This window comes from Salvelinus sp. IW2-2015, linkage group LG13 (genome assembly GCF_002910315.2).
Source record: "Salvelinus sp. IW2-2015 linkage group LG13, ASM291031v2, whole genome shotgun sequence".
Lineage (NCBI taxonomy): Eukaryota > Metazoa > Chordata > Actinopteri > Salmoniformes > Salmonidae > Salvelinus > Salvelinus sp. IW2-2015.
The window spans coordinates 17,288,292-17,303,637 of NC_036853.1; the positions used below are offsets into that span (position 1 = coordinate 17,288,292).

The 15,346-nt window shown below is 44.1% G+C and overlaps 4 non-coding genes across 4 annotated transcripts; 1 reads left to right on the forward strand and 3 right to left on the reverse strand.

The window, feature by feature from the left end:
• Positions 1-2,523: 2,523 nt before the first annotated feature.
• On the reverse strand, positions 2,524-2,617 carry trnay-aua (transfer RNA tyrosine (anticodon AUA)). Its single transcript has 2 exons — positions 2,580-2,617; positions 2,524-2,559 (listed from the first exon to the last, which is right to left on the reverse strand). It is a non-coding gene; the product is annotated as a tRNA-Tyr (tRNA).
• A 1,423-nt stretch (positions 2,618-4,040) lies between these two features.
• On the reverse strand, positions 4,041-4,134 carry trnai-uau (transfer RNA isoleucine (anticodon UAU)). Its single transcript has 2 exons — positions 4,097-4,134; positions 4,041-4,076 (listed from the first exon to the last, which is right to left on the reverse strand). It is a non-coding gene; the product is annotated as a tRNA-Ile (tRNA).
• Positions 4,135-6,430: 2,296 nt separating this feature from the next.
• trnai-uau (transfer RNA isoleucine (anticodon UAU)) lies at positions 6,431-6,528 on the reverse strand. Its single transcript has 2 exons — positions 6,491-6,528; positions 6,431-6,467 (listed from the first exon to the last, which is right to left on the reverse strand). It is a non-coding gene; the product is annotated as a tRNA-Ile (tRNA).
• A 6,520-nt stretch (positions 6,529-13,048) lies between these two features.
• trnak-cuu (transfer RNA lysine (anticodon CUU)) lies at positions 13,049-13,121 on the forward strand. Its single transcript has one exon. It is a non-coding gene; the product is annotated as a tRNA-Lys (tRNA).
• The last annotated feature ends 2,225 nt before the right edge of the window (positions 13,122-15,346 follow it).

Here is a 15,346-nt window from a genome sequence, read left to right on the forward strand (position 1 = left end):
AGATCAGTACAACAATTGAGCTAGATCTGGCGTACGCGTCGACCGTTGTAGAGGCAGACGCGGAGGCGTGTGAGGTGCTCAGAGGTCAATAGTGTTTGGAGAGGGAACGACTGGTTGGGGAGGTAGTGTGGTCGTTTTGAGCCGAAGCTACAACTCCTTTGCAAAGCAGCGCCAGTCACACTGGAGCTTTGCGAGCGAGGACTTGCCACCTGTCATTGCTAAATGTGTCTAGCCTTAGCTGGTTGATACAAGGAGGTTATTGGATTTAATGCGTAGGCTGTGCTGTCAGATCTGACCTGTTATCCCTATGAGACATAGGCGCCAATTACTTGTAAAAACGTCTCCTTAAGAATGGACGGTTCGCAAATGAAGCTCGCCTTTTCTGGACGAAGGAGAACTAGGACAGGCAGGAGGGTGTACAGAATGTACGTAGAGTTGCCTCTGTGAGGCTGCAAAGCGCATCACAACCAGACAACATGGAGCTTTGCTACTACTGGTTGTGATAACAAGTCGCCAGCGGGTTAAGCCGAGTTGCGACCGCAGGGAGCATGTGAAGCGCTCCGCTGGACGCGGATACCATATGTTGGGACAAACGGAGGAGCTGTACAAGCATGTCGGTCAAGTGCAGGTACGTAAGTTGAGCGCGCGGCCGGTCAGCTCACACGTCGTAGACGCCACGAGGCTCTTAATCTTTCAGAGTCCTGTCAGTTCTCTTGTGACAATCCTCTGGCGTCTATTCTTTTTTGGAGGCCTCTGAGCAACTCACCACTTTGTCATAGCAGCAGCCATGCCACGTGGACTTGTCGCAGCAGTCTTGCCACTCCCATTGCTAACTGGTCAGGCTTAGCTGGTGATACAGGAGAATATGGTTTGAATGCTTGTTGTGCTGGCACTCTAACCTGTATCATAATATATACCATTTACTTGTAAACGTCCTCTCTAAATGGAGTGAAATAAGCTCCTTTTCTGACAAAGAAATAGACAGGCAGAAAGTTTAAGAAACAACGTGCTCCTGGTGAGACTCGAACTCACAACCTCGGCATTCGGCTTCGCTGCATACTGCTGTATAAGTACCACGCGCTAACCGATTGCACACCAGGAGCCATGCAGACGCACTCCACCTGATCACCAATTTTTGCACAAACTAGCTGTACATATTTCGGTCCAGTTCAGTACCACAATTGAGCTGTCTGGCTACCTCCAGTCGGTAGAGCACGAGGCTCTAAATCTCAGAGTCGTAGGTTTTAAGAAACACTTTGGATATTTTTTTGAGCCGAAGCACCAACTCACTTTGCAAACAGCCATCCACTGGACTTTCGAGCAGGCTTGCCACCCTGCATTGCTAATGCGTCAGCCTTAGCTGGTGATACAAGGAGATATGGGATTTAATCGTAGCTGTGCCTGCAATCTGACCAGTTATCCTAATGACAAACAATTACTTGTGAAACGTCCTCCTAAATGGAGTGAAAAACCTCCTTTTGGACAAGAAAAAGACGGCAGAATGTTTAAGAAACAATTTGCTCCTGGTAGGCTCGAACTCACAACTCAGCATTGCTTCGCTGCATACTGCTGTATAAGTCCACGCACTATCCGATTGCGCCACGGAGCCATGCAAAGCACTCCCTACTGATCACCAATTTTGCACAAAATAGCTGTACGATTTTCGGTCCAAGTCAGTACCACAATTGAGCTGTCTGGCTACCTCAGTCGGTAGATCACGAGCTCTTAATCTCAGAGTCATAGTTTGGAAACACTTTGGGTATTTCTTTTTGAGCCGAAGCACAACTCACTTGCAAACAGCCATCCACCTGGACTTTCGAGCAGGCTTGCCACCCTGCATTGCTAACTTGTCAGCTTAGCTGGTGATACAGGAGAATATGGGTTTGATCCTTGCTGTGCTGGCACTCTAACCTGTTACCTAAATAACATACCATTTACTTGTAAAACTCCTCCTAAATGGAGTGAAATAAGCTCCTTTTCTGGACAAGAAATAGACAGGCAGAAAGTTTAAGAAACAAACTTGCTCTGGTGAGGCTCGAACTCAACAACTCGGCATTGCTTCGCTGCATACTGCTGTATAAGTCCACGCGCTAACCGATTGCGCCACAGGAGCCATGCAAAGCACCCTACCTGATCACCAATTTTTGCACAAACTAGTTGTACAATTTTGGTCAGTCAGTACCACAATTGAGCTGTCTGGCTACCTCAGTCTTGTAGAGCACGAGGCTCTTAATCCAGAGTCGTAGTTTTAAGAACACTTTGGGTATTTATTTTTGAGCCGAGCACCCTCACTTTGCAAACAGCCATCCACCTGGACTTTCGAGCAGGCTTGCCACCCTGCATTGCTAACTTGTCAGCCTTAGCTGTGATACAGGAGAATATGGGTTTGAATCCTTGCTGTGTGGCACTCTAACCTTTATCTAAATAACATACCATTTACTTGTAAAACATCCTCCTAAATGGAGTGAATAAGCTCCTTTTCTGGACAAGAAATAGACAGGCAGAAAGTTTAAGAAACGAACTTGCTCCTGGTGAGGCTCGAACTCACAACATCGGCATTGCTTCGCTGCATACTGCTGTTATAGTACCACGCGCTAACCGTTTGCGCCACAGGAGCCATGCAAAGCACTCTACCTGATCACCAATTTTTGCACAAACTAGCTGTACAATTTTCGGTCCAGTCAGTACCACAATTGAGCTGTCTGGCTACCTCAGTCTTGTAGAGCACGAGGCTCTTAATCTCAGAGTCATAGTTTAAAAAAATACTTTGGTATTTCTTTTTGGAGCCGAAGCACAACTCACTTTGCAAACAGCCATCCACCTGACTTTCGAGCAGGCTTGACCCTGCATTGCTAACTTGTCAGCCTTAGCTGGTGATACAGGAGAATATGGGTTTGAATCCTTGCTGTGCTGGCACTCTAACCTGTTATCTAAATAACATACCATTTCTTGTAAAACATCCTCCTAAATGGAGTGATAATAGCTCCTTTTCTGGACAGAAATAGACAGGCAGAAAGTTTAAGAAACAAACTTGCTCCTGGTAGGCTCGAACTCACAACCTCGGCATTGTTCGCTGCATACTGCTGTATAAGTACACGCGCTAACCGATTGCGCCACAGGCCATGCAAAGCACTTACCTGATCACCAATTTTTGCACAAACTAGCTGTACAATTTTCGGTCCAGTCAGTACCACAATTGAGCTGTCTGGCTACCTCAGTCTTGTAGGAGCAGGGCTCTTAATCTCAGAGTCGTAGTTTTAAAAAACACTTTGGAATTTCTTTTTGAGCCGAAGCACCAACTCACTTTGCAAACAGCCATCCACCTGGACTTTCGAGCAGGCTTGCCACCCTGCATTGCTAACTTGTCAGCCTTAGCTGGTGATACAGGAGATATGGGTTTGAATCCTTGCTGTGCTGGCACTCTAACCTGTTATCTAAATAACATACCATTTACTTGTAAAACTCCTCCTAAATGGAGTGATATAAGCTCCTTTTCTGGACGAAATAGACAGGAGAAAGTTTAAGAAACAAACTTGCTCCTGGTGAGGCTCGAACTCACACCTCGCATTGTCTTCGCTGCATACTGCTGTATAAGTACACGCGCTAACCGATTGCGCCACAGGAGCCATGCAAAGCACTCTACCTGATCACCAATTTTTGCACAAACTAGCTGTACAATTTTCGGTCCAGTCAGTACCACAATTGAGCTGTCTGGCTACCTCAGTCTGTAGAGCACGAGGCTCTTAATCTCAGAGTCGTAGTTTTAAAAACATTGGAATTTTTTTTGAGCCGAAGCACCAACTCACTTTGCAAACAGCCATCCACCTGGACTTTCGAGCAGGCTTGCCACCCTGCATTGCTAACTTGTCAGCCTTAGCTGGTGATACAGGAGAATATGGGTTTAATCCTTGCTGTGCTGGCACTCTAACCTGTTATCTAAATAACATACCATTTACTTGTAAAACATCCTCCTAAATGGAGTGATATAAGCTCCTTTTCTGGACAAGAATAGACAGGCAGAAAGTTTAAGAAAACGAACTTGCTCCTGGTGAGGCTCGAACTCACAACATCGGCATTGCTTCGCTGCATACTGCTGTATAAGTACCACGCGCTAACCGATTGCGCCACAGGAGCATGCAAAGCACTCTACCTGATCACCAATTTTTGCACAAACTAGCTGTACAATTTTCGGTCCAGTCAGTACCACAATTGAGCTGTCTGGCTACCTCAGTCTGTAGAGCACGAGGCTCTTAATCTCAGAGTCGTAGTTTAAAAAAACACTTTGGGTATTTCTTTTTGAGCCGAAGCACCAACTCACTTTGCAAACAGCCATCCACCTGGACTTTCGAGCAGGCTTGCACCCTGCATTGCTAACTTGTCAGCCTTAGCTTGTGATACAGGGAATATGGTTTGAATCCTTGCTGTGCTGGCACTCTAACCTGTTATCTAAATAACATACCATTTACTTGTAAAACATCCTCCTAAATGGAGTGATATAAGCTCCTTTTCTGGAAGAAATAGACAGGCAGAAAGTTTAAGAAACAACTTGCTCCTGGTGAGGCTGAACTCACAACCTCGGCATTGCTTCGCTGCATACTGCTGTATAAGTACCATAGGCTAACCGATTCGCACAGGAGCCATGCAAAGCACTCTACCTGTCACCAATTTTTGCACAAACTAGCTGTACAATTTTCGGTCCAAGTCAGTACCACAATTGAGCTGTCTGGCTACCTCAGTCGGTAGAGCACGAGGCTCTTAATCTCAGAGTCATAGTTTAAAAAAACACTTTGGGTATTTCTTTTTGAGCCGAAGCACAACTCACTTTGCAAACAGCATCCACCTGGACTTTCGAGCAGGCTTGCACCCTGCATTGCTAACTTGTCAGCTTAGCTGTGATACAGGAGAATATGGGTTTGAATCTTGCTGTGCTGGCACTCTAACCTGTTATCTAAATAACATACCATTTACTTGTAAAACATCCTCCTAAATGGAGTGATATAAGCTCCTTTTCTGGACGAGAATAGACAGGCAGAAAGTTTAAGAAACGAACTTGCTCCTGTGAGGCTCGAACTCAAACCTCGGCATTGTTTCGCTGCATACTGCTGTATAAGTACCACCGCTAACCGATTGCGCACAGGAGCCATGCAAAGCACTCTACCTGATCACCAATTTTTGCACAAACTAGCTGTACAATTTCGGTCCAGTCAGTACCACAATTGAGCTTGTCTGGCTACCTCAGTCTTGTAGAGCACGAGGCTCTTAATCTCAGAGTCGTAGTTTTAAAAACACTTTGGGTATTTCTTTTTGAGCCGATCACCAACTCACTTTGCAAACAGCCATCCACCTGGACTTTCGAGCAGGTTTGCCACCCTGCATTGCTACTTGTCAGGCTTAGCTGGTGATACAGGAGAATATGGTTTGAATCCTTGCTGTGCTGGCACTCTAACTGTTATCTAAATAAATACCATTTACTTGTAAAACGTCCTCCTAAATGGAGTGAAATAAGCTCCTTTTCTGGACAAGAAATAGACAGGCAGAAAGTTTAAGAAACAACTTGCTCCTGGTGAGGCTTGAACTCACAACCTCGGCATTGCTTCGCTGCATACTGCTGTATAGTACCATAGGTACCGATTCGACACAGGAGCCATGCAAAGCACTCTACCTGTCACAATTTTTGCACAAACTAGCTGTACAATTTTCGGTCCAAGTCAGTACCACAAATTGAGCTGTCTGGCTACTCAGTCGGTAGAGCACGAGGCTCTTAATCTCAGAGTCATAGTTTGAATCCTTGCTGTGCTGGCACTCTAACCTGTTATCTAAATAACATACCATTTACTTGTAAACGTCCTCCTAAATGGAGTGAAATAAGCTCCTTTTCTGGACAAGAAATAGACAGGCAGAAAGTTTAAGTAACAAACTTGCTCCTGGTGAGGCTCGAACTCACAACCTCAGCATTGCTTCGCTGCATACTGCTGTATAAGTACCAACGCACTATCCGATTGCGCCACCGGAGCCATGCAAACACTCTACCTGATCACCAATTTTTGCACAAATAAGCTGTACAATTTTCGGTCCAGTCGTACCACAATTGACTGTTGGCTACCTCAGTCGGTAGATCACGAGGCTCTTAATCTCAGAGTCATAGTTTTGAGAAACACTTTGGGTATTTCTTTTTGAGCCGAACACCAACTCACTTTGCAAACAGCCATCCCACCTGGATTTCGAGCAGGCTTGCCACCCTGCCATTGCTAACTTGTCAGCCTTAGCTGGTGATACAGGAGAATATGGGTTTGAATCTCTTGCTGTGCTGGCACTCTAACCTGTTACCTAAATAACATACCATTCTACTTGTAAAACGTCCTCCTAAATGGAGTGAAATAAGCTCCTTTTCTGGACAAGAAATAGACAGGCAGAAAGTTTAAGAAAAACTTGCTCCTGGTGAGGATCGAACTCACACAACCTCGCATTGCTTCGCTGACATACTGTGCTGTATAAGTACCACGCGCTAACCGATTGCGCCACAGGAGCCATGCAAAGCACTCTACCTGATCACCAATTTTTGCAAAACTAGCTGTCAATTTTCGGTCCAAGTCAGTACCAATATAGCTGTCTGGCTACCTCAGTCGGTAGAGCACAAGGCTCTTAATCTCAGAGTCGTAGTTTTAAAGAGGTGGGGTTTCAGGTGTCTCCGGAAGGTGGTGATTGACTCTGGTGGTGAATATGTCACGCTCTGACCTTAGTTCCTTTTTCATGTCTCTATTTTGGTTTGGTCAGGGCGTGAGTTGGGGTGGGCATTCTATGTCTGGTGTTCTATGTTGTCTATTTCTTTGTGTTTGACCGTGTGTGGTTCTCAATCAGAGGCTATCGTTGTCTCTGATTGAGAACCATACTTAGGTAGCCTTTTCCCACCTGTGTTTGTTGGTAGTTGTTTCCTGTTTTGTGTTTTTTCATCTTACAGGACTGTTTCGTGTCGTTCACTCTCTTTGTTGTTTTTGTCATTCAGTGTTCAGTTTATTTTTAATTAAAATTTACAATGAACACTTACCACGCTGCGTGTTGGTCCGATGATTCCTATTTCTCATCATCAGACAAGGAGGAGCGTTACACAATATTTGTAGTGTTGACCCTTTTTTTTCAAGACCTCTGCAATCCGCCCAGGCATGCTGTCAATTAACTTCTGGGCCACATCCTGACTGATGGCAGCCCATTCTTGCATAATCAATGCTTGGAGTTTGTCAGAATTTGTGTGTTTTTGTTTGTCCACCCGCCTCTTGAGGATTGACCACAAGTTCTCAATGGGATTAAGGTGTGGGTAGTTTCCTGGCCATGGATCCAAAATATCGATGTTTTGTTCCCCGAGCCACTTAGTTATCACTTTTGCCTTATGGCAAGGTCCTCCATCATGCTGGAAAAGGCATTGTTCGTCACCAACCTCTTACTGGATAGTTGGGAGAAGTCGCTCTCGGAGGATGTGTTGGTACCATTCTTTATTCATGGCTGAGTTTTTAGGCAAAATTGTGATACTTTATTAATGGGAGTGAGTATCAAAAAAATACACAAATACACAACGGATCTGTAGATTCAGAGGTGAATAAATCTCTCAGTGTTAACCACTGTTTTCATATTACTTACCACAGTCGGGTTGCATTGACCTATGTTTTCACTAACTGTCCCTGGGACATCCACCTAGTCAAAATATAAAACCCAGTTGTTTAACTTGCTCATCAGCTCAGTGTTCCACATAATGTAAACAGGTTAACGGTTTAGATGACCTTACTCTCAACTTGTTAAAAGCAAACAATCTTCAATCATGACTCATTGTCTGTACCTACAGGGGGAAATGGGGGCTCATTCAGAGTTGGCATCTAACTGTTTCACCCTCCTCTGGAGGATTAGAAAACAAGATAGCTGCAGAAATCAGCCAGAGAGGCACGTCGCCTTACAGCGTGTTAATAACATTTCACAGGGAAGAGAAAGAAAACACGTTATAACAATTCACACCAACCTTGCTAAGAAGGAGATTGGGGCAAGGGTAGCCCAAGCTACAATCTAGTGTTTCTCCTTTATTTTAGGGCACAGCTCTGTCTCTAGAAACCTTGTCTTTCCAAATCATAATTATAATTATTGATAAATTATCCAACCCAAATTTAGAATGACAGTCCTTAGTGCTTCATGTTGGTTCTATCACTTCAATTTTTTCTCATCACTTGTGGTAATGACAGATTGGTATTTCAATGCATTCTTAGTCTAAATTACTATTCATTTTACAGTGTGCAGACCTCCACAATCAATCAACCACAATCAAATAAACAATTCTGGACAAGCCTAAATCAATTACGGGCATGGTTGACCACCCCTCTCGGTCCCCGGCACTCATTCTTCCTAGCGTTTCTTCATGTTCTTCTTCAGATAGTGTTTCCGTTTGTCCTTTTAATGGCACATGTTCAAAGTGGATGACCCTTGATAATGTCTCCTCACCGCCCCTTGTCCTCACATCATCATGTATTGTCCATTTTCCTACCAGTACACCAGCAGCATGAGAAAAGTTGGACTGGATCTCTCTCCATGCTCACTCCACATGGAACCATGTCGTACTCCTGAGAGAAAAACATGAAGGAAAAGGCAGTTGATAGCGTTGACTGCTGTGTACAGGTTGCGGCTCGGACTCAGTTTCACGGTAGAAGTGGTGAAGGACCATACTGAATGCCATTTTCAGCCGGTTAGAGGAGTGTTGAGGTTCACACTGTTCATCAGCCAAATTATCTTCCATGCATCTAGATACCATCTGTGGTCACCTCGCCATAACCTCGAGAGAGGACAGACCAGAATAACAGTTTATTTGGGCATTTGTAATTCAGGAAATCCAGACATCTAAGACAAATGTCTTAGTGAATAACAACACACAGTTGAAACCATTCCACCCCCCAAATTGGCTTATACTCCCCTATCATCTTGGCGATCTCACTGCGGCCTAACAGTCAGGAGACAGAGGGATAATCCTTAGGGAGAAATCTCGACCATCCAGCAGACCCAATCTGGTGAGATTTGCACTTGCTTATGCTGATGTGTCTGTTGTGGTAGAAATGTGCTTTAGCAAGTACGTAGAGATGACAACAGAGTAGCTAGAGTTTATAGAAACGTTCCATCTATTAATCCAGTCTGCTCACTGTGATGAAAATGTATGCAATTTATGCTTATTGAATACAAACGTTCCCCTTTATTTCACAGCAGACATGGCCCATTCAATTTATTTAACCTTTATTTAATCAGGTAGGCTAGTTGAGAACAAGTTCCATTTACAATTGCGACCTGGCCAAGATAAAGCAAAGAAGTTAGACACATACAACAACACAGAGTTGCCACATGGAATTGTAAAAATACAGTCAATAATACAGTAGAAAAAAAAGAAATATTATACTGTACAGTGTGTGGGCGGGGGCTTTACCAGCAAAAGACTTATAGATGACCTGGGCCAGTGGGTTTGGCGACGATATTGAAGCGAGGGCAGCAACGAGAGCATACGAGGTCGCATGTGGGTGGAGATTTATGGGTTTAGGGGCAACAACGGATGGCACTGTGATAGACTGCATCCAATTTGTTGAGTAGAGTGTTGGAGGCTGTTTTGTAAATGACGTCGCCGAAGTCGAGAATCGATAGGATAGTCAGTTTTACGAGGGTATGTTTGGCAGCATGAGTGAAGGATGCTTTGTTGTGAAATAGGAAGCCAATTCTAGATTTAATTTTGGATTGGAGATGCTTATTGTGGGTCTGGAAGGAGAGTTTACAGTCTAACCAGACACCTAGGTATTTGTAGTTGTCCACATATTCTAGGTCAGAACCGTCCAGAGTAGTGATGCTGGACGGGGGGGCAGGTGCGGGCAGCATTTAGTTTTACTTGCATTAAAGAGCAGCTGGAGGCCACGGAAGGAGAGTTGTATGGCATTGAAGCTCATCTGGAGGTTAGTTAGCACAGTGTTCAAAGAAGGGCCAGAAGTATACAGAATGGTGGCGTCTGCGTAGAGGTGTATCAGAGAATCACCAGCAGCAAGAGTGACATCATTGATGTATATAGAGAAGAGAGTCGGCCCGAGATTTGAACCCTGTGGCACCCCCATAGAGACTGCCAGAGGTCCGGACAACAGGCCCTCTGATTTGACACACTGAAATGGAAGCCTTGTCTTAACGGACAGTAAGGATTCCAGGATTTCCAGGACAAAAACTACTACAAGAGAGTGGAGAAGGGCTGTGTCTTCAGACAAAGTGGTGGATTCAGCCAAGAGGGCTGTACTGCTCAGAGGTGGCAACCCAGCAAGCAGAGTACATTTGCTGGGTCAGCATGAGATGCAGTTTGGCCTTTATAAGGAACACACCTTCAAGTGGGTGGTTGAATATGTGCTGGGCTGAGCATTGGGTGGCATCGATGCAGAAATAATCTGTCTCTCAGCCTGCGAGGAGTGATTTCAAAAACCATGCTGCTAAAAAGATGGCTTTCACGGAATACATTTACATTTACATTTAAGTCATTTAGCAGACGCTCTTATCCAGAGCGACTTACAAATTGAATACTAATACATGGAGCTCTTCCCTGAGGGCTGGGATGCTATCAGGATTAAGTCCAACATCCAGCCGTCTTCCAACACCCAGCCATCCTCCACCACCCAGCCATGCAAATACCAGATAACCACTGGTTCCCAGAGGTCCTCAACATCCTCACTCAGGTCATTGTTGGTTGGAAAACTATGCCCTTCCCAGAATCTCGACAGGACAATAAGGAAGCTCATGTCTCCTTGGAAGGTTCAGCATAGTAAGCTCTGTATTATGTTAATATAAAATATATCATAATGATGATGTTTAGTTTATGGAGATAATAGATAAGTAAAACATAGAATCGTCTTTTGATGGTGTTTAATCTATTGATCTAATTTATTTAATAGTTMTACTTTTCAGCCCTTCCAGCCTGTATTGGAAGTATTTATAGTGATGACTTACATTTTAAATAGTGTACTAGGCCTACACAGTATGTCTCGTGATATGATGACCTGTTCTTTGGGGAATTTATCATCAATACATTATTTCTTGTGTGGGGATGTTGTTGTCTTTTGACTTCAGGGAGAGACATATGCCTTCCCAAGGGATGGCAATGCACTTGGCCAGATGTGGACCATAGGTGGGTGTCCAAGGGATTGTTCAGGTGGTTGGGGAATGGGCTTCCAACTCTGGCAGGTGAAACTGTATTGCCCAAATTCTGACTGTGAGAGTGGGGAGTTGACCTCATCAGGACTCCATCAGAAGATCAGGCAGATTGTGGATGTGGACGGATCCTACTATGTGGCAGCAGAATACCTTTAATGTCCCAAGTACAGTAGGAAGTTCATCTGTTGGAACAAATGGTTCCTTAAACTGTTCCACGCAAAAACACTGGTAATGGCAATATAATGTAATTAATAATCTAATGCACCTTTAATTTAATACAAACAGCAACACATTTCTCTTTGTGAAATGTTATTATAGAATTATTCCACACTCAGTTTGGTGTATTCTCATATATTTATGTTATTTTCTTTCTTTAGGGGAGTCAGTGAAAGCACACTTGCCGATCACCATATTTTGCACGAAGAGAGTTGTAGAATATGAACAGGTAATCAGATGGCTACCTGGACTATCTGCATTGTGTGCCCCCCAACCCCTCTTTTACACTGCTGCTACTCTCTGGTTATCATATATGCATAGTCACTTTAACTACACATTCATGTACATATGTACATACTACCTCAATTGGCCCGACCAACCAGTGCTCCCTCACATTGGCTAACCGGGCAATCTGCATTGTGTCCTGCTACCCACCACCCGCCAACCCATCTTTACGCTACTGCTACTCTCTGTTCATCATATACACATAGTCACTTTAACAATATCTACATGTACATACTACCTCAATCAGCCTGACTAACCGGTGTCTGTATGTAGCCTCGCTACTTTTATAGCCTYGCTACTGTATATAGCTTCGCTACTGTTTTTCACTGTCTTTTTACTGTTGGTTTTATTTCTTTACTTACCTATTGTTCACCTAATACCTTTTTGCACTATTGGTCAGAGCCTGTAGGTAAGCATTTCACTATAAGGTCTACACCTGAGACTCATAATCTCGAGCCCCATTTTGGGGGATGCTTTTCTCCGGCGAAGCACCAACTCACTTTGCAAACTGCCATCCACTTCCTCTAAAGAGTGGACTTGCACCACTCTTTAGATATTTTTCTTCAATAACACAGACCCCAAAGCAAATCAGGRGGARAAAAAGAAATATATTCAAAAAGAACAAATCATATTTATTATGCTGAAAAGTAGATGGTAGATTCTTCCCTGTCCTCAGTGTTTTCTCCTCTGAACAAAGGGACAGGATGTAATTTATAACCCAACCCTAGCCTGTGGTTGACCAGTTAGAAATCCTTGCAGTAAAATTGGGCCAATGGCCAATACCAAGTACTTGACTTGGACTGAATATCGTACAGCTCTGTTTGTGCAAAATATGGTGATCAGCGAGAGTACTTTTAATGGCTCCAGTGGTGCAATCGGTTCTTAATCTCAGGGTCGTGGGTTTGAGCCCCACGTTGGGCGATGCTGTTCTCCACCGAAGCACGAACTCACTTTACAAACAGCCATCCGCTTGGACTTTTGAGCAGGCTTGCCACCGTGCATTGCTAACTTGTCAGGCTTAGCTGGTGATACAGGAGAATATGGGTTTGAATCCTAGCACTGCCTGCACTCTGACCTGTTATCTAAATGACATACCAATTACTTGTGAAACATCCTCCTATATGGATTGAAAAATGACCCTTTTCTGGACAAGAAATAGACAGACAGAGGGTTCAAGAAAAATACTCACCCCTGGCCAGGATCAAACTCACAACATCCGCATTGCTTTGCTGCAAACTGCTGTATAAGTACCGCATGCACCACAGGATCCATTAACAACACTCTCACTGATCACCAAATTTTGCACAAACAGAGCTGTACGATATTCAGACCAAGTAATTATTAATGTTGAGTTGCTTGGCTAGCTCAGTCGGTAGAGCATGAGACTCTTAATCTCAGGGTTGTGGGTTTGAACCCTATGCTAGTCAATTATTTTCTCCTTCGAAGCACCAACACAATTTGCGAACAGCCATCCTTCTGGACTTTCGAGCAGGCTTGCCACCCTGCATTGCTAACTTGTCAGCCTTAGCTGGTGATACAGGAGGTTATGGGATTTAAATATAGCTGTGCCTGCAATCTGACCTGTTATCCTAATGACATCACCAAATTACTTGTGAAACGTCTTCAGACAATGGAGTGAAAATCTTCCTTTTCTGTCAGTACCAACAATTGAGCTGTCTGGCTTACTCAGTCTTGTAGAGCAGAGGCTCTTAATCTCAGAGTCGTAGTTTTAGAAACACTTTGGATATTTTTTTTGAGCCGAAGCACAACTCACTTTGCAAACAGCCATCCACCTGGACTTTCGAGCAGGCTTGCCACCCTGCATTGCTAATTGTCAGCCTTAGCTGGTGATACAGGAGTTAGGGATTTAATCTAGCTGTGCTGCATCTACCTGTTATCTAATGACATACAATTACTGTGAAAACGTCCTCCTAAATGGAGTGAAAAATCTCCTTTTCTGCAAGAAAAGACAGGCAGAGGGTTTAAGAAATACTCGTTCCTTGTGAGGCTCGAATCCACAATCATCGATCTCGCTCATACTGCTGTATAACACAGGGTTAACCGATTGGACAACAGGAGCCATGAACAACTCTAACGATCACCAATTTGAACAAACAGCTGTACAATTTGGTCCAAGTAGTACTAATTGAGCTGCGGGCTACTCAGCGGTAGAGCTGAGACTCTTAATCTCAGAGTCGTAGTTTTGAGAAAACACTTTGGGTATTTCTTTTTGAGCGGAGCACCAAACTCACTTTGCAAACAGCATCCACCTGGACTTTCGAGCAGGCTTGCACCCTGCATTGCTAACTTGTCAGGCTTAGCTGGTGATACAGGAGAATATGGTTTGAATCCTTGCTGTGCTGGCACTCTAACTCTGTATTATAAATAACATACCATTTACTTGTAAAACGTTCCTCCTAAATGGAGTGAAAATAGCTCCTTTTCTGGACAAGAAATAGACAGCAGAAAGTTTAAGAAACAAACTGCTCCTGGTGAGGCTCGAACTCACAACCTCGGCATTGCTTCGCTGCATACTGCTGTATAAGTACAACGCGCTAACCGATTGCCACAGGAGCCATGCACACATCTACTGATCACCAATTTTTGCACAACTAGCTGTACAATTTTCGGTCCAGTCAGTAACAATTGAGCGTGTCTGGCTCCTCAGTCTTGTAGAGCACGAGGCTCTTAATCTCAGAGTCGTAGTTTGAGAACACTTTGGTATTTTTTTTTGAGCCGAAGCACAACTCACTTTGCAAACAGCCATCCACCTGGACTTTCGAGCAGGCTTGCACCCTCTGCATTGCTAATGTGTCAGCCTTCTGGTGATACAGGAGTAATGGGTTTAATCTAGCTGTGCCTGCATCTACCTGTTATCTAATAACTACACCATTACTTGTAAAGTTCTCCTAAATGGAGTAAAAATCTCCTTTTCTGACAAGAAATAGACAGGCAGAAAGTTTAAGAAACAAACTTGCTCCTGGTGAGGCTCGAACTCACAACCTGATCGCTTCGCTATAACTGCTGTATAAAGACACGGTTTAACCGATTGCACCAGGAGCCATGTAAGCACTTCCGATGAACCATATTTTGACAAACTAGCTGTACAATTTTCGTCAAGTCAGTACCACAATTGAGCTGTCTGGCTACCTCAGTCGGTAGAGCAAAGGCTCTTATCTCAGAGTCGTAGTTTTGAGAAACTATTTGGTATTTTTCTTTTTGAGCCGAAGCACCAACTCACTTTGCAAACAGCCTCCACCTGGATTTCGAGCAGGCTTGCCACTGCAATTGCTAACTTGTCAGCCTTAGCTGGTGATACAGGAGAATATGGGTTTGAATCCTTGCTGTGCTGGCACTCTAATCTGTTATCTAAATAACATACCATTTACTTGTAAAACATCCTCCTAAATGGAGTGAAATCAGCTCCTTTTCTGGACAAGAAATAGACAGGCAGAAAGTTTAAGGAACAAACTTGCTCCTGGAGAGGCTCGAACTCACAACCTCGGCATTGCTTCGCTGCATACTGCATACAACATCAAGGCGGTGACCCGTTCCTGTAGGTTCATGCTCTACAACATTCACAGAGTACGACCCTGCCTCACACAGGAAGCGGCGCAGGTCCTAATCCAGGCACTTGTCATCTCCCGTCTGG